The sequence below is a fragment of the Lycorma delicatula genome, chromosome 4, assembly GCF_047948215.1.
Source record: "Lycorma delicatula isolate Av1 chromosome 4, ASM4794821v1, whole genome shotgun sequence".
NCBI lineage: Eukaryota > Metazoa > Arthropoda > Insecta > Hemiptera > Fulgoridae > Lycorma > Lycorma delicatula.
In genome coordinates this window covers 189,417,044-189,437,710 of record NC_134458.1, presented here as the reverse complement: position 1 = coordinate 189,437,710, position 20,667 = coordinate 189,417,044, and the positions used below count along the sequence as shown (strand labels likewise).

Below are 20,667 nucleotides of genomic sequence, written 5' to 3'. Positions count from 1 at the left end.
TGAAATTAAAATCGGTGATATAAAGTTGAAGGGTTAGAGCAATACCTAAACAGTAATTTCTTTTTCTGGCAAAGTTAAGGAAGTTAAAAAGAAAAAGAAGTAAACATTTTAGGTGTAATATTATTTTATGTTTTAGTAGTAGTAAAATACTGCATTTGTTATGAAAGTAGAAGTAGACATGTTAGGAAAAGATGTAACTGTTCTTTCTTGTGATAGTGATCCTTTCTTTTATTTAGTTGGGTTTTTATGCAAATCCATCTATGGACAGAAATATATTTATACCGATATATATTTATTACCGCTAAACTAATAAGAGATTTATATTATAAAAAAAGTGTTTTTCAATTATGAAAAGTTAAAAAGAAGTAAAAAATCTTTTGTTAATTTTTTTAAAGGTTTAAAACAAGCACTTGCAACAGTTAATGATTATAATCCATTGATGAAAGATTTCCCAATAAATGATTTACTGTCGGCTACTGAACTGGACCGCATTCGTACTGCTGAACAGCTAATATTTAATCACTTACGTAAAATACGTAATACCAAGTATCCTATGCAACGTGCATTAAGATTGGTTGAAGCTATATCTCGCGATCTTTCTGCTCAGCTACTAAAGGTAAAAATTATTAAAATATTATATATTTAAGCATTTAGTATTGTGATAAGTTGGAATATTTGCATCAGTATTGGTATTTTATCATTTTAAGAAGTACAGTTTTAAAATTTATATGTTTGATTTTCACTGAGCTTTTTATTTATTTATTTATTTATTTAGATCTGTTTGTGCATGTGAATTTGAGGAAGGAGGTTCAGTCAGAGTCCTGGCTTTACCCGATAAGTATTGGTTGTTAGACAGACCCCTTATAACTTAGGTTGTACAGACTGTAGAGGTTTTAAAATTTTTAACATGGAGGGTTTAGTAGAAGTAGATGTAAACCCACAGAACTGAAAATAATTGGAAAGAAGGGGAAGGAATAAAGAAAGATTACTGTTGGAGAAAATGTAGTTTAGGAAATCTCCACCTGCAAGAAAGCCTAAGTCCTTCTCTAGGCTTAAGCTTTCTTGGTCCTATTCACAATCCTTTTTGAGATTAGTGAATTTTTTCCATATGAGAGCTATATATAACTAATCGTTGATTTTACTTTGATTAGTTTAAATATATATGCTGCAGTAGAAATTACTTTTCCTTCAGGAATTAAACAGCTGGTCAAGAACAGGTACAGGATTATTAAAGGAACAGCCTTGCCTATCACTGGAATTATGTGGCATATGAAAGTGAACTATATTCAGTCAGATCTCTACTATCTGACAATGTATCTGACTATTCATACTTCTATCCAACTAATATCCAACAAATTCTTATAGACTCAAATTTGCAAAAAGTTCTAAAGGGTTTTGCAAATTTGGGAGAATTTTTTTAGTTTTTCTCAAATTCCCAACATTTTTAGTTTTTTTTTTTTTTTAATTAATGACAAATTCTTTAGTTTTTTGTCAACTTTCAGACAAAATCTGTAGTTTTTCACAAATTTTCAAGAAGTTCCTTAGTTTTTCTCAAATTTTCGACCAATTGTTTAGTTTTCCTCAAATTTGCCAGAAATCCTGTAGTTATTCCAAATTTGTGAGAAATTCTGTAGTTTTTCTCAAATTTCTAACAAATTTGTTAGTTTTTTTCAATGTAAAAAAAATTTGGTTTTTTCTAAAATTTTAGAGAAATACTATAGTTTTTCTTGATTTTTCTCAAATTTCTGACAGTTTGTATGGTTATTTTCAAATTTCTGCCAAATTCTTAAGTTTTTCAAATTTTTGACAAATTCTTTATTTTTTTTTGTAGTTTTGTAAGAAATTCTATAAATTTTTCTCAAATTTGAGAGAAATTGTTTAGTTTTTCAAGAATTTCAGACAGCTGTTTAGTTTTTTCCCAAATGTGTCTCTGTGGTCAGTAGAACCATGTCATTCAAGAGGTTCCATGATCACGTGTGCAAAGTATTGTGTGAAACTTTTCATGAATGAGGATTTCAACCCTATTCAATTTTGTTTACACTGTGCACGGTTTGGGGATATGATGATATGATGTTGTATACTCTATGCTCAAGGACAAATGATGATGACAACACCTTACAGAGGATGAATTGCTCTAGAAGTGATCATTCCATAATCACAAATTTTGCATGAGGGAAATAATATTTTGTTTCAAATAGTAACATGTAATGAGACATGGTTCCTTCATTATACTCCCAAATCGAAATCTGCAAATATGGACTGGCATAGTTGTGGAAAATATTGCAGTATAAAGGTGAAAATGCATTTATCAGCTAGTAAAGTGTCCTCCCAACTGTCTTCTGGGACTGAAAAGTCGTGTTGCTTGTTGATATCTTCACACATTACACTGTGAATGCTGATGCAAGGGTAAGAATGTTAGGACCAATCACTTAAGATGATTCAAAGACAACTGAACATATTTTGGAAAAATTAACTTTTTTTTTTTAATAAAATTTGCTTAGTAGAGAATAAATCAGCTTATATGGTTTGGAATTAAGAATTCAGCTGTAATATTTAAATAAATATTTTTTTTATTTTGGAAAAAATAAACCAAAATTTTTGGATAACTTATAGTGTCACAAAAAACAAAATTTATGCTATATGAACTTTTTTCTTGTTTGTGTCATTGTTATCCAATTATTTTTAGAAAATCAGATATAATTATTGCAAATTTTTAATTGGCCATTATTGTATACAGTTGCTTAACATTGGGGCAATGAATATTCTACACTTTTTGACTTTAAAAAACCAACTTGCTTTGAAATGATGTTGAGAATGTCTTCAGAAATTTAACATTTTTTATGTGAAATATCATTTCTTAAATATTATGTTGTCTATGATGTCAAGATTTGTTTTTAATTGGTTCACTCAAGGTGTATAACAGCTGAGGTTTTCCACTGTACCATCAGGTTAAATATGAATAGTTTGTCATCTAGAACGACATCTAAAATTTCAGTATGCATTTTCTGTATTCTTGCTTTTTGATCAGTCAATAATCTTTGTAACCTAAGTTTCATGAATATGTTGATCAAACTGTTTTAATACACTATTAGGTGCCTGTTAGTGGTAAGAATATTGTGATTCTTCACCTTTTTATTTTGAAAACCTTTTTATTTTTATTTTAAAAGTCCTAAAATATCTCAAAATTACTAATTTAGGTTTTTGTTAATTTACTTTGTTAATTTAATATGGCGGAGTATCTGAGAAGAAAAGATTAGAAGCTTTTGAAATGTGGTGCTACAGGAGAATGTTAAAAATCAGATGGGTGGATAAAGTGACAAATGAAGAGGTATTGCGGCAAATAGATGAAGAAAGAAGCATTTGGAAAAATATAGTTAAAAGAAGAGACAGACTTATAGGCCACATACTAAGGCATCCTGGAATAGTCGCTTTAATATTGGAAGGACAGGTAGAAGGGAAAAATTGTGTAGGCAGGCCACGTTTGGAGTATGTAAAACAAATTGTTGGGGATGTAGGATGTAGAGGGTATACTGAAATGAAACGACTAGCACTAGATAGGGAATCTTGGAGAGCTGCATCAAACCAGTCAAATGACTGAAGACAAAAAAAAAAAAAAGTTAATTTACATATATTTACTTTTTTTTAGTATACCTTATAAAAATTGATTTTTATTAAATAAAATTTGTAATGTACTGTTATGAATGAATAAATTGATAAAAATATATGTATGCATTTCTGTTATTGTGATTTTTTTTTTACATTTTTTCAGGTATTAGGCACTAGACGTTTAATGCATATTCCATTTGATGAATTTGAAAAGGTTATGACACAGTGCTTCATTGTATTTGCAACATGGGATGATGAATATGATAAATTGCAGGGCCTTCTTAGGTTATTCATTTATTTACTTAAATAAAAATATTAAGGAAGGATTTATGTTTAATTTTAAAACTATATATATATATAATATTTTTTGAATATTCAAATAATTCATTAATATTCAGATTTAATTATATGAAATTTAATAAACCACCAAAACACAGTAATTAGCTTAGTTAATAATCTCCAATTACCGGTTATTGCGGTATTCCACATCTTCAGTTGGTTTTAAATTGTATATCTGTTATATTAATAAAAAAAAAAACACACACACACACATATATATATAGAAATAGAAATAATATATAGTATAAGGTTCTTATTTATAAGTGCTTTATATAAGGTCTCGTATATATTTCAGAAACCCATATGTAGATTTTATTTGAACGTTTGTGCGAGTATGAGAGTCTAAAGCAGACAGATTCATGTTCAAATTGATTGATATAGACTTAAAATTGTAGAAAAATTTTAATAGGTGGTAGAATTATATACAAAAACTTAGTTTGAGAAATGGTATATTTCATCAGAGGATGAAATGGCAAAGATATCTTGAAAAAAAATTTGCTGAAAAGTAAAATATTAATAGCAATATCTTAACATTCTTAGCGCCACGCCTAAATCAGTAAAACTGACATTTTTTATTTATTTATTTAGACCATTACGTATGCATCAAAATTATACACTTGGCCGTTTTGACATTGGTAAAAATGTATCAGATTGATACACATGGCGCTGAAAGTGCTAAAATTGCTTGGTGTTTTTTCATTTATTATTTCACATTTTTTTAAATCAATTCTTTTAATAACCATACTGCTCTGCACCAATAGAAATTAATTCATATTTAATAGATCAACCCAAGATATAAAAATCTTGTTTTGATTATAATTTTTAATTTAAATAAAGGTTTTTTTAATTTTTGTATAAGCTTCTAAATTAAAGTTAAATTTATTTATCAAAGTTTTTAATAAAATTTAATTAGTTTAAAAAGTTTTTAATATAAATGAGTAAGTGATATGATATTATGTATTGGAAGTTTGTGATGTTTTTTGAAATATAAATATAATGCAGCTGATGATGCGAATTAAGTTCATGAAAGCATTTCTGCTTATTTAATGAAATAAGGTAAGTCATCCTATTTCAATTATTCTGTACTTGGGTTGATCTATTAAATATAAATTTATATATATAATATATGTAAATCAACTTGATCCATCAAGTACAGAATTAAGAAATATTTTACCGTATTTTTCTACAAGAGTACTTTCACGGGATCCCACATCATCAGTTGTATGTAAAAAAAAACTTTTTGTATAATTACATATTAAACATAAAAAATATTAAAAAGATTGAAATTAAAAATTAAAATATGGAGTCGATTGGGTAACATGCATGTTGCCAGCCAAATACAATATTGATCAACTGATAAATTTGGACCTCCTTATTTAAAGTTTTTTTTATTTTTATTTATATTTATAATATAGTAAGTCAAGCATTACATTTATTTATACGTTGTATTAATGTAATTACACTGTGTAAAATGTGGTAAGTAATAAACTGTATTAAATTTAACTATTAGTGCTCACTTTTTGGGGCAACACCTGCATAGAGTATTTTTATTTACATTTAGTTGTTAAGGGTATATCTCTCACCATTCATAAACAATATATTGTAATTTGGTAACAGGGAAATACCTCATATTGTTAAATATTTATAAATTTTACAATATCCTTGTGTATTATGGTCAATAAAACATAGAATATGTGCAGTCAAAAATATGGTTTTTAACCATAAGAGTTTCTTACCAAATTTTATAAAATGATAGATACGAAGCTGTAAACATTTCATAAGATAAAAAAAGTGGAAATAGTAGAGGAAAGTGAATGCTTAACAATATACCTAATGAAGATTTATCATAATTGTTGGATTTATATGAATTTTTTATACACGAAAAGAAAACATAGTGAAAAAAATTGAGGACTTTAAAGGCTTAAATCAGTTAATTATGGAAACATCTCAAAAGCCAGCATATATAATTATATTTATGTACAATTGATGTGGCATGTTAATAGTCACAACCATCTTTCTTACAAACATGACATTACTGTCTTATTGATGTACGAATTAATTTTATTCTTGACGACCGACTATTATGAACGTAACAGTTTAATTTAAAAACTATTATTAATTTGAATTTAAATTAACATCTTTTAGAAAATCCCTGAAGATGGAGTAACAGCTCTGAAAGTACTAGGATTTACACTTTTAGATTGTTGGCAAGTGGAAATTTAATTTATTCAATTACATAGTAGAGGTGTTTGGAATGAATTTATTACCAAAGAAATTTTTAAACCGTACAACTTATACAAATGTTAACACATTTTAGAGATGATCTGGCTGAGTTGTTGACAAACTGTTATAGTTTTTTGTTAATGTTTATTGTTACATGTTACATCTGACATCTAATTTTCTATACTGTAAATTTATTAAATATTAAAAGACAGCTTGTTATTCAGGAGATAGGTTTCATGTACCTTTTGAACACAAAAATGGGTGTGAACCGCCAGGCATGAATCCTCACATTTGTGTTTTATAATAGTTTTTGTATTGTTTTAGGGATATTGTTAAGAAGAAACGAGATGAACAAATGAAAATGGTTTGGAGAGTTTCACCATCACATAAAAGATTACAAGTTCGTATGGAACACATGAGAAGGTTTAGACATCAGCATGAACAACTTAGAACAGTTATAGTGCGTGTATTGCACCCAGTACGACGATGCATGTTGTGGTAGGACAGGATGGTATTGCACCTGATGAACTGACTCGAACACCAGACCCTTTATCATTAGAAGCAGCTGATGCTAGTGCTATTGAAGTATGTATTTTAAATAGATATGTATTCTTAAAAATTTATTCGTAATTTTATTGAGTGTAGATTTGTTGAGAATGGTTTTTTCCATAACATAGGATGTTTCTAGTCAGTTTCGAAGTTTTAATTTTTATTTCAAGCTTAGTATCCCAATCTGATAGAAAGATAGCGATAATTTTAATCTGTAAGACTTTGCCCTGCTCAGTAATCTCTGTGTTTGGTATACAATCACTGTTGGGTAAAGTTAACAAAAAATAAAAGAACACACAGCTCGTATTTGCCAAAAGAAATTGGACTTTAATTAGAAAGAAAACAAATGAACATAAGTTAAATCCTAACCTTAAAAAATAAAAATAAATTATGAAATTAACATAACTTAATGATACTTAATAAATATCAGCTGAATCAACATATGAACAATGATATTAAATGAGAAAATACATGAATATACATTTTTCAAATACACATTTTGAAAATCTACAATTTAACAACGCCTGAAAACAAGAGAACATAAAACACGTTATTTACAATTATATACTTAGAAAAACAAAACATCAATAAACATAGTATGACTAGAAAACTATTGCATTACTGAAATGTGCTGCAATATTGAAAAATTAGCAATGAACAAATTTCATTAACTTAGAAAAATAAATTACAATAATTCCAGTATAAAAAAGAGTTAATTACAATATAATAACATTAAAATAAGTAATAATATAGAGTTCATATTAGTAGTAAGCTTTCTTGAAAATATAAAATTACAAAGAAGTCCAAAAACGTAACTTCACATCAGGAGTAATTTTCTTTAGATTAATATAAGAAGTAATATGAATATAGTTCATGAGTAGATAATAATTAATCTCGGCGATTAACAAGTTAAATTAGATTAAATGATAGAGTTAATTGCAATAAACATTTCAAGTAAAGGTAATTTACTTTGAGTAACTGACGTTTGAACACAAACTTTTGATGAACAACACAAAATATAATAATAGTTATCGATAGTAATATATGAAATATATTGCACATAAGTTTTATAATTCTGAAGTAGTGTTTAAATTAAAAGTAGATTTGATAAGAACGATAGTTTGCATTTAATAACCCATAAAATGGGCTACACATGAACAATGATAACATAAACGTTTAATATGAATAATAATGAATAATTTACACTTGCCTGTATCACACACAAATATTAGCAAGAGATGAACTCGTGAACGCAAGTACATATGAATACATACAGTAATCCTAGGCGTAGTCTGTCTGCAATGGTGTATCAGGAATACATGGGTGAAACGTGGTTTAGAGGTTGAGCAGGACGTGGCGTCTCAGATTTGTAGCAATGAGGTTGGAGAAATTCTGCATCGATAAAATTGTAGTAAGCAGCTGGAGAAGATTTGGAGTCGATGGAATTGGCTGGTTTGTAGTAGATGAAGCACTTTCAGCAGAGATGTGAAATACTGGATTTGAAAATGAACTTGTTGAAGAAACGAGGCTAGATGAAAACATAGAAATCTGCGAAATTCACTAAAGCTGACGAGAAGAGCAAGAGAGAATGACCACGACGTTTATAAGTAAGAATACGATGAAAGTAATTATCACAAAGTTTGAGAGAGAAAGTCACAGTCAACTGTACATGGTGAATGTCTGATCTACTCTGCCGAAAAGATGGCGTGAATGAAAAGAGGGGAAAACCAAACCTAGGCAGTGGACAGGAGAGTGTGTTTAAAAAACAAGAGATGTGTGCATGTATTAGTATGGGAATGAAACAAAAAGGGAGTGTATGAGGGCAGCAATAAATAATACAAGATATGAAACACGCGGTCACTAAGATGACAGAATCGCCCATCAGACTGACGCCAGGTCTCAAACAAATATAAACAAACATACAAATATGACAAGTCCAATACGAAACAGTAATAAATTTACCAAGCTTGCAACAAACAACGAGACCCAACCCTAGCTTTGAATTAATAGGAAATAACGCAACTTTACGCAATGGTGTAAACAATCACTTTATTTATAGAAGTTCCGTACAATATTATCACCGTTCTTATTATCACAATATTATCAATATTCTTATTATTGCCTTCATCTCTTAGAACTTTCATTCTTTTTTATTGCTTGGAATAATTTTCTGTACATTGGAACTTTTCTGAATGTGAGAAGTTTGGGTACTGGCTTCAGCCTTGCTGATCAATCAAAATGTAATATTAACATTAAAAAAAAATCTATCCTTGTTACTAGGGTCTGAAGAATGAGAGGAATTCCGGTAGTTAATTGTTTAAGGAGTGCAAAAAATTAACTTGTTGCCAATTTACATTTTTTAAACAGTTGACTACAATGCAATTTTGAGTAAATGTTGGATTTAAAGTAGTCACATTTTTTAAATATAAATTGTAAAATTTTGGGGTAAATTCTGTTCTGTGCTTATTTCACCTTCTATGTTAACTTTTTTGCTCTGAATTAGCAGTCTTGCATTTCCTATAATTTTGGTTTCCAGATATAAACGGAAATATGCATTTTGACCATCCCTGAATCCATTTTGGCTAGTTTCGGCGTGATGTCTGTACATGTGTTTGTATGTACGAAGTACATGTATATCACACAACTCAAAAACGATTCGCTGTAGGATGTTGAAATTTTGGATTTAGAACTGTTGTAACATCTAGTTATGCGCATCCCCTTTTGATTGCAATCAACTGAACCAAAAGTGTCCAAAAAAGCCCAAAATCTAAACAAAATTGGATTTTGGACTTTTTCTTTATTGCAGTAGTAAACCCTTATTGAGAGCTTTTCAATGATATTAAGTGTTACTTATTATTGGTTCCAGAGTTACAGCTAAATAAAATTTTATAAGGAAATTTTTCCCTTTTTTAACATTTTTTTTTAATGTATTGATTTATTAATAATTATAACCTCTCACTGAAAAAAAGTTATGATGTATAATAATTAAAAAAAAAAAAAAAACTGAAAAAATATCAGAAGATTTTAATGAAATAAAATTTTATGTACCTTTCATTTAAAAAAAAGTGTATATGTAATTTATAGGTGTACAAGGAAGTCATGTGTTGTCCACAATAGTTTTTTTTTTGAAAATAAATCTATTTTTTCAAGTTTTAAAGAAGAGTTATGTGAAAGAAAATGGGCAACTGTTATAGTATTTAATTGTTTTAGGAGTAGAAACATGAGAGTAGGTAATATTTATATATATACTTTTTGGAGGGAAAACTAATTTTTTTTTTTAATTTTGCAGGAAGTAAATCTTGCTTATGAGAATGTAAAAGAAGTGGATTGCTTGGATATGTCTCATGAAGATGCAGAAGCTTGGGAGGCAGCTGTATCACGATATGAAGAACGAATTGACCGTGTTGAAGCTCGTATTACAGCTCATTTACGTGATCAACTTGGTACAGCAAAGAATGCAAATGAAATGTTTAGAATATGTAGCAGATTTAATGCATTGTTTGTTAGACCTCATATTAGAGGTGATATTCGAGAATATCAGACACAACTTATACAGCGTGTGAAAGATGACATTGAAGCACTTCATGAGAAATTCAAGGTAAATTTATATAAATTATTTGGTCACTTAGTACTTTTGATTTTACACAGTTGTCATAATGCTCTTGAGTGTTTCTTATTTATTATTCTGGTTAAATCCTTTTGTGAAACTGTTAATTTAATGCATTTCTTATTTACTGGCATGTTTTTATCTATCCACATTAAATAATCAGACTGAATTAATTTTCTTAAATTTTTCTGTAGTTTTGATTTCTTTTTATCAGTACCTTTTTCTTGTTTTAATCCTTTAAGTCCTTTATTTAATTTCCTCAAGGTTCAGTCAAGCAGTTTCATCTTAAAATTTGTAACTGAAAAATTTATAACATACATTTTGAGTATTGTATTATTTCTAATGGCACTGACTAATGCACCTTACCTATTATGAACAAACAGTATCCATTAAATCATAGATTGTAAAATGTATACCAAAATTATTGGGTTACATCTTTTTCTGTTGGCACTTTATGCTGTTTACTCTATATTGTCCTTTTTTAATTGATTGGTCATGTTTTAACATTGAAGAAACTAAAATTTAGTTGGAGAATGAAGAACATCCTGGGATGAGGGATGACAGAGGTTTGCAATGTAGATCGATTTTAGTTTTAGTATATAATGTTTTTTTGCATGATGATGTGGTTGTGTTTTGTTTAAAGATTGCTGATGACTGTACAAAATATAAACAACTAACTCGTGCTGCATTTGAATCTGGAGGATGGCTTAATGAGGATATATTTCAATGATGAAGGCAATGTGACTTACATTGCAGGAAAGTTCTGTATAAGTAATAAAAAAACCCGTACACAATAACGCAATCACTGTATTTTATTTATTTTTAACCAATAAATGCTTACTATATTTTTACTTAATTACACGCCCGCATCTGAATATCCTGCTGGTGATTTACTTAAATAAATTGTTTTAACAATTAACAAACCAAGATTTGTTCTGCATACTGTTAAGTTTAGCGGATATATATATATATGCAGGCAAGTTGACTCATAATGCAATTGTAGTCAGTTGAGATGTGGACCCCCCTAACAGAAGGTTCAGTGCATGCTTTGGTTAGTGGAGTTTCAATCACTTACATGTGTTCAACAGCACGTATGAATGAAGTATCAGTCCTCCTATTTTCAAGTTTATTCATCAATGGAATGTGACTTAAAGAGGACTGGAGGCTTGGTTTCACAACCTGGAAATCATGAAAATGTTTGTTGGTAACAAGACTGTGGATTGTGAATGCTATGTGTTCACCAACAGTCCTGGAAAGTCAATTAGGTTGCTAGTTATGAACTGCAAAGTGCTCGTTCCACTGTTTACAGCATTATTCATAAGTGGCCCAATTTGCAGGCGTAGTTACAATTCTTTCATCATGTTAAACCAAATAATCCTTGCTTACATTATCAGTTTGCTGCAGAGGTATGCCCCTTTCTGAAAACAATTCTAATTTATGTTGTTATTTAGTGATATGGAAATATTTTTTACTTGTGGGAAAGTTAACAGATGCAATTGTCAAATTTGTGGTACTGAAAACTCCCATACAGTAATCAAAAATGAAAGGGACATACTGAAATCAATGTCTGGTTTGGACTGCACATAAATGGTGCTATCGGTCTGTTTTTTTTCTTCATGGAGCCCACAGTAACAGGACGCACGTAGCGTGACATGCTTGAGAATTTTGTTGTTCCTCAGATTTCTTTAGGATTTAGTTCCAACAAGATGGTCCTACACCATATTTTCACCTAGGTGTTTTCGTGTCTTTCCCTGGATGTTGAATCAGATGAGGAGGACCAAACTGCATGGCTATGTAGATCTCCAGATATCATTCCTTTGAACTTCTTTGCTTGGGGATTTATTAAAAGTTGTGTGTACCAAAGAAAAGTTAGAGATTTGAATAATTTAAAACAGAGAATTGTTGAAGCTGTTTGTCTAATAACACGGCAGATGCTCCTAAATACCTGGCAAGAGTTAGATTATCATCTAGATGTCTGTTGAGCTACAAAAGGTGTACACATTGAACTTGACTACCTACATTATAACTTTCTTAGTTGCTGTGTTTATTAAAAAAAATTATTAAATTATATTATCTGGTTTTCTTAATATAAGCTGTTACTTTTAGATACCTTTAGCCTGGATACCGTGTATTTATAGTAGCCAAATGGTTCAGCTTTCTTATCTTTTCTTTTAAGTATACTTATTTTTTAATAACAACGGTACAATAGATGCACTCAAAACTTTTAAACATTTTCAGGTCATTAAATTAACATTATTTGTATTTTATTATTATACTAACATTAATTGAATTTTGTTTATTATTGAAAACTGTTCTACAGTAGATACTACTGTACTACAGTAGATACTACTGTACTACAGTAGATACTACTGTACTACAGTAGATATCTACTGTATCTACTTCTAAGAGTTTCATTTTGTAGGTTATTGTATTGTTAATAACCTACATTATTGTTATTAACGCTGCATTCTGTTTAAACAGGTCCAATATCCACAAAGTAAGAGCTCGAGAATGAGTTTTGTTCGGGATTTACCACCTGTGGCTGGTTCTATTATTTGGGCAACACAGATTGACAGACAATTAACTGCTTATCTTCGTCGAGTTGAAGATGTTCTTGGTAAGAATGAGAATTAATTTTATGATGTGAAAAATTCCATCTCCATTTCCCAATTTGATGACCTAGATTGCTATTAAATATGGACCATTTTATCATAAAAATAAATTTAAAAATATTCATCATTTTATGAATATCAGTTTGTTTAATTCATGAAAAATAGTTTGTAAATATTGCATGAGACTGAGTTCTGTGTTCTGGGATGTTTACCATGTATTAGCATAGCCACCAGCTTTATGTTGCACAGCTCATTGCAGAGTATATAATGAAATGTTACTTTAGTCATAGTATTGGTAAGTTGCAAATTATGTAGTCAACATTTCTAAGCATACGGTATTCTAGTAAGAAGTATTTTGATCTTTTACTTTTTTAAATAATTAAAAAACTATCTAATAATGTACTATAAGTATATTATTTGGATGAAAATATGAGCTTTGAAATGTATACAAGATTCAAACATTTCCCGGAATTACCTTATAAAGTTTAAAACAGTAATTATAAAAAAAATTTTTGGTTTTATTTTGGCAGCATTCATAATATGAGTTATCTGCATCATGATTAGTGATGAGTTAATTGTGATTAGATCACAATTAACTGCATTTTCCCTGTTTCACATACAACAATATTGGAGAGCTGTTAGTTTTGTATCATGGAGATGTGTCATTGTGTATTTTCTATGATCCAGCTTCAGTTGTTAGAGTGGGAATCAACATTACCTTTATGGTCACAGAAATTTTGTTTAGTTAAGAGACAAAGAGAAAGTTCAGTTGGAAGTTTTCTTTTGATTTGCTGGGCATTATTCTGTACAAGTTCATTCCTGATAGGCAGACAGTGAACAAGAAAATGTATGTCGATATTCTTCTTCATTTGTGGGCAGCTTGATCTCAAATTGGGTTCCAGGAATGTTTCTAACAAATTTATAGACTTTTGAAAAGTGATGTAGCTACTGAAAGAAACTGCTTTAAAGGAAATGCTGTAAAACTTTTCCATGTAAACAATTTTTTAAAAAAAGGCAGATTCCAGGAAATGTTTTGAACATACCTCATATTTTTTACGAAATATGTTTCATTTCTGTAAATAAAACAGTTCTTGTAGTTGTATAAATTTGACCAGAGTTTGTGTAACAATGGCTTTATCTTTTCTTTTATTATATTAATGGTTATCCATTAGTAATGCAATAACTTATAAGTCACAACATATATTTAAATGATACTTGTTACACTGAATATTTTTTTTAACAGAATTTTCACATTGCTCATATTTTTTTCTTTTGTTACTTACATAACCTAACAGTTTAGAAGGATGCCATATGCAAGAACATCCTTTAAACTAGTTTTTAAAAAAAATATGTGAACAGTCTTCATTCTGTAGAGTTATGTTCTTATTGAAGTGCATCGATGACAGCACACATAATTACAGTACTCAAACCTATTTTCTTTACAATATAAATCATGAAATTTCCACAATTAACAAAAGAAACACACTAGTGTCAGCTTGGAAAAGATTTTAGCCTTTCAGCCTACCCCAAAAGCTTGGTTCGTTTCTCTGACAAGTTCAAATTCCAAATATCATTTAATTCATCTTGAGTTATCAGATGATGAAGTTCATGGAAGAGAAATCCGCTTTAAAAGTACGATCATTTTGCTCCTCAGCTTGAATTACAGTGTCTACGTCATATTCCGATTCATCTTCTAAATTTAGAAGTATTAGAGGATGTGGTACAGATAAGTCCTTACCATAAGGGACTAGCCTTATAGCAGACGACATATTTTGGGTACTGTACTGTGTGTTTGGGTTTACTACATACTCCTTTTAGCTTTGTAATGCAGAATTTACAGTCTGAAAAATGATCTTGTGGTTGACACTACACCATCAATATGAAAAACTCATGTGCTGATTATCCCTAGTCCAGTCTATCAAACATTTCACACAGCTTGAAAGCAGGTGTGAGGCGTCCAGCCCTTATTTTGATCCCTCAGCTTTATAGCCAAAATAAAGTTCATAACATTTTTTAACTAGTGTCTTCAAAATCTGTCATTGTTCTTTAAACGCCAAATCGATACACATATAACAGAAAAAATTGTCCAGATTATTTATGCACTTTCTTGGCATATTCATTCGCTAACAACGCTCTTGACACTATCACAAAACAGAATGAGGCCACACTAGAGTGCATACATAGCAAATGTTTAAAAAAATACTTATATAAATACAAAATACTTACATCTTAATTATATGATTCAGAAAACTGCTCTGTGCTGGCATGTCGATACCTACAATTAATGAATCGTCATGCATATTGCCTTCATAATGTTATATTTATACCCCATGTTTTGTTAGAAATTATTTAAAGTATTTTTTCATGTATATAAGTTATTCCTAAAAAAAATAAGTAGTTTCTGCAAAAGTAATTCTTAAAAAATGTTTTATCACACAAATCTAGAAATTTCAATTGCATTTTTGAATTCAACGTAAAATGTTACATTAGTAACAATAAAACTTTCATGTGCCAACGATTGAATTTATTAGTTAGTATAATGTATTATTGTTAAAAGTGGCAGTATGGTACCAATGGATAGATGTTACACTTTATTTAAAATATTTTGAGTATTATTTCTTAGTAATGCACAAAACTGCTGAAATATATTACTGATGTAATTAACATAAACTGTTAGTATGAAAAGCACCTGAAGTGAATAATTAGACTCTATAGAATTACTGTCTGAAGTGTAACAGTGTAGATATGTATGTTGGTTATATATATATATATATATATATATATATATATATATATATATATATATATATATATATATATATATATATCATCCAATGATAATTGTTTTAAATTTTTTTATTGTTAACAGGAAAAGGTTGGCAAAACCACATAGAAGGTCAAAAATTAAAAGCAGATGGTGACAGCTTTAGGCTAAAATTAAATACACTAGATATATTTGAAGATTGGGCTCGTAAAGTTCAGCAAAGGAATCTAGGAGTTTCTGGTCGCATATTTGCAATTGAAATTACTCGTTCACGTACTGGCAGAGGAAATGTATTAAAACTCAGAGTAAGTTATACCTTCAATTTTTTTTTTACGATGGATTCTAAATTTATATATTAAAATACTATAGTATTCACCATTGTTTATTAATTGTAAAAATAACATAAAACATTGTAAATATATTTATCTGTAATTACTTACATTTACATATTAACATGGATAGATTACTCAGAATTACTCTTTAATACCCATTGTGTATTTTCTTAAATAGGTTAAAAATTACTGAAAATTACAAAAATCATTTTGGAACTGTTGGCCAGCAAGGAAGGTTTTAAGACACAAACACAGGACAGTCATTTAGTGCAAGGTCTGGGCTGTAGAGGGGGATAATCAAACTGTTTCCAGCTAAAGATTGTGAGGAGATGTGTTGTGGTGGTAGCATATGGGCAAGCATTGTTGTGAATCAACATAATATCCTGAGTAAGCAATCCACAGTAATTGTTCTGGATTGCATGACAGTTTTTTCAGTGTTTCACTACAGACATCTTTACTGATTATAAAGCCTTGAGGCAAGGAGTTGACAAGTAAAACTTTTTTTGTCATTGTGACAAAGTGATCTTCCAGGCTGGCATTTTGTCTTTTTGTACAATAAAATTCTGGCATTTGGTCTTTCTGCACAATGAAGTTCTTATTCCAAAGATTGTGGTTTTTCTTTTAGACATTATATACATCACCATTAGTGACTATACGACTCAACAAGTCATCTTGTTCTCTGTACCTAGTCAAAAATTCCAATGTGCTGCCCATCTGTTATCGTAAGCATCTTAGATACCCAGTGATTATGTGACTCAGTACAGCCCAGCAGGCATATATTTTTCAATAATTCAATATTTTGTGTGAACATGAATGTGAAATTTCAGAAAAATTCATGGAAGAGATGAGAGGTGAATCTGTTCTCTTTGTTTTATTAATTGCGCGCATCAAATAGTCAGAAATCAAAGATGATCGCCTGCTCCATTCAACTTTGTGTGTGTTATCTCATCCTTCATTTAACAATCATACCCGTTGCACTCATTACATCTTTTCCATAAATGCCACAATCAGTTTAATGTTCCTTGCGTTTAAAATTGATCAGAGATCGAATGTGACCTAAATGTACACTAAGAAACTTACAGGGGCTAGACAGCTGAATAAAGAACGGTATCAATCATCTTCTAACATATCAGTCGACTCAGCACACACGCCTAGAATCGTGATTATAGCACTGTGGTGCCAATATTTAGAAATATGACTTTATTATTATTATTATTAGTATTATTTGTTTATATATTTAATTTCTAATTTTAGGTAAACTTTCTACCAGAAATAATTACACTATCAAAAGAAGTTTGTAATTTAAATAATCTTGGATTCCGTGTTCCACTTGCTATTGTTAACAAGGCTCACCAGGCTAATCAGTTGTATCCATTTGCTATTTCGTTAATAGAAAGCGTACGAACTTATGAACGAACTCTAGAAAAGGTATGTGTGGTTTATTTTTGTGATTAGCGATTTATTTTGGTTAATTTTTTAAATATGTTTTTTTTTTTACAAAGTTATTTTGCATAATTAGAAATTATATAGAATTATTTTGCATATGTTTTTATTCATGAATTTACATAATTACCGTGATTGTTTTTTCAAAGTTTGTTTAACTTGTATGTGTTTGACTATTCTTTTTAAGTAACTATAGTTTAGAATCTTAAAATTGAATGATTTAAAAAAAAGGACTGTGACAATATTTTTTTTATTGAGATTTTCGTGAATGTGATGTACTTTGTTTTTGATTAAAATAATCTTTTATTTGACTTTTTTGTACTAATCTCTTTGTATTCTACTTGTTATTTCAGTAGTATTTTTCTAAATTTGTGTGTGTGTGTTTGTCAATATTACTTTTCTTTGTATTTTCAGTCATAAATCAGTTTTATTTATATGTTGATTTATAAATTAAATGAATTATTTATCCGTTATTCGTTACAAATGTTTTAAGGAAGTTTGTGAATACTGAGGTAAGAAAATATAGTCTTAAATGCTGCTATCTGTGTTACTGTAATCTGGTATGATATGTTCAAATATTTTAAATATGATTTGAACCTAGTTAAGATTGATATTAGTTAATGAATGCAGTTGCATTACATTACTATTGTGTAGTACTGAAGTCTCGTATGAGTATGTAACCAAGGGTGTTGTGATAATGCTCAGGTCATTTGCTACTTTAATTGAAAAGACTCTATGAATATGTTCACCTTTCATCTAAATAAGAATTTTTCTGGAGCAAATGGATTGAGTTATGAGGTTCTTTTTTATTTTATGTAGGAGGTATTGTTTTCACTTTTTCATAGTTTCATTATTTTGATGATTATAGCATTATGATAAATATCTTAATGTCATTGTAACATTTAAAGTATTTTTTTAAGTGGATATTCAAGAAAATTAGTTGGAAAAAAGTTTTCAAACTTTCCAGAGAGTCATACCCTGTTCTGATTAGCAGTTACTTTATTGTGTTTCAATACATTCTTTTTCAGTTTTTTATCAAAATGAAAAGTTAGTTATCTTTCTGTTTCTTGTAACCAGTTTTTTTCATCTCATGGCAGTGATTTTTGGTATTTTCATTTTGATTGATTTTTCTATAACCATTATACTTCTTCTCCCAGAATTATAGTACTTATCACTCTTTCTTTCTTCCTATTTGTCTTAATTCAAATCTTTGAATTGCTTTACAGTACTTAAAACATTTTGTTGTCTCATGTATTCTTTGACTTGGATTTTTGTGAAATAAATCCATAAACTGTTCCATTAAATTTTTAGTTAAATTTATTGTATTTGATTAAACTGTCTCTATGATGATGCATTCACTTTTTTTTTGCAATATTTGTAAAACTTTTTTATTATTTAATACTCCAGTACTCTATGCTGGTTTTTAATTCATTCGGAAAGAAAACAGGATATGTCCAATTTTTCTTCTGTTTAATAAAGTCATCCTTTCATTAGTATTAGTTTATTTTAATTTTTGCACTGATGATAACATTAACATAGACAGATATTGTTAGATGTAATCTAGATTTCTAGTGAAGAAAAACGTAGAAATGAAAAATAACATTGTTAGATAAATTAATGGAATATAAATAAATGCTAATTTAAAAAGAAATAATTGTCGGAACATTCAGTGAAACTGCATCTGTGTGTGCCTAGCGTTTATTAAGTATAGCAATCAGTAAGAGAGGGATAGTTTGGTTTTACCATTAAAATTTTTGACTGTATAGTGATCCTAGAAAATTGAGCTTCTGATGAAAGTACTACTTAAGTTATTTAAATTCCAAAATTTTTAATCGGTTGAAATAGGGGTTGGGGAGTATCCAACATTATTTCTTAACAATTTTCACCTCGTATCTAAAAAATTTGTTGACTAAAGAAATTGAAATTTTCACTAAGTTTTGGGTTATATGTAGCCGTATATATCCCAGTTTTGGCCAGATTTTGACCCCATCAGACAAGAGTCATCTTATTACCCGTATATTTTTCTTGTTATATTTTTCCTCCCTACAGGCTATTCTGAAAGGCCAAATTAAGGGGCTGATTCAGAAAATCAATGGTAAACAGAAATGTTTGTTTGGACAAAACCCTTAATCTAGCTCTATTTTTCCTCTACTTGCAAATTTGTTTTTTCAATAAAAATTTATGTCTTTGGAATGGATGAAAATATTTTTATGAAATTTGGTATTTGTGAACTCAACACAAATTTTCTGCAAAATATATACATTTAAAAATTTTACCTTTGAAAATTCCAAAATAGCAGCTATTAAATTTAAAAAAAAATTAATTTAAAAAATTGAAACTAATGCATTTATATATAAAACTATTATTTATGAATTCAACTTTTTTAATCCAAAAATTATTTTATCAAATAATGTTATCAGATGAATTGTTGATTATCTAAATATTGTTGGAGAATGCATGTTTGAATTTATATTTGAGATTTGTAACTTCACATTTGTATCATTCATACTTTATCAGTTGTATCTTCACAACAAAGAGCTCTATATACCAATTTTTATGGTTAGTTGTAATTGGCTTCATTTTCTTCTCGTGTTAATTATTTTACACAGCATAGACTTTGTTATATAATCTATACAGATAATAATAGTATGATTATTGGTGTCATATTCACAAATAAAGCCCATCAGGGCTAACATCATAAGGTCATATTCACAATCATGAGACAGTTTTGTCAAAATTTTGTGGTTTACCTTGTAGGAAACAAGACTACAAAGAAAAAAATTAGTAGGTTAGAAATTATTGTCAAGTTAATTATTATTGATTGAAAAGTTGCTGCTTGTATTTTTTTAACAGATAAAAATTGATATTGACCCATACTCTTAATAATTTTGTTTCAAACTTTTTTTATAAAGGATTTAGGACATATTCAAAGAAGCCTACCTTTTTTTCTTCTATTTTTTTTCTCTAAAATTTTAATGTACGCCTTTCTTGGTTGTTACGAATCTGTTTTGGTTAGAATTTGTTTGAGTTTTATGATTATGTAAGTAGGGATAAAAGATGTATTTAGAGATTGTGTTGACGTAAACTTAATATTGCTGTGCATCTCTTTAAGTGATTCTTTGTTTTTGGAGATGATTTAGATCGGGTTTCTTTACAAGAAGAATTTGAGTTTTAATATCTACATATTAGAAA

At 29.1% G+C, this 20,667-nt stretch overlaps 1 pseudogene; it reads left to right on the top strand.

Annotated features, from left to right (window-relative positions):
* The window catches only part of LOC142322772 (dynein heavy chain, cytoplasmic-like), a 30,993-nt pseudogene extending 10,635 nt beyond the window's left edge, over positions 1-20,358 (top strand).
* Positions 20,359-20,667: the final 309 nt, after the last annotated feature.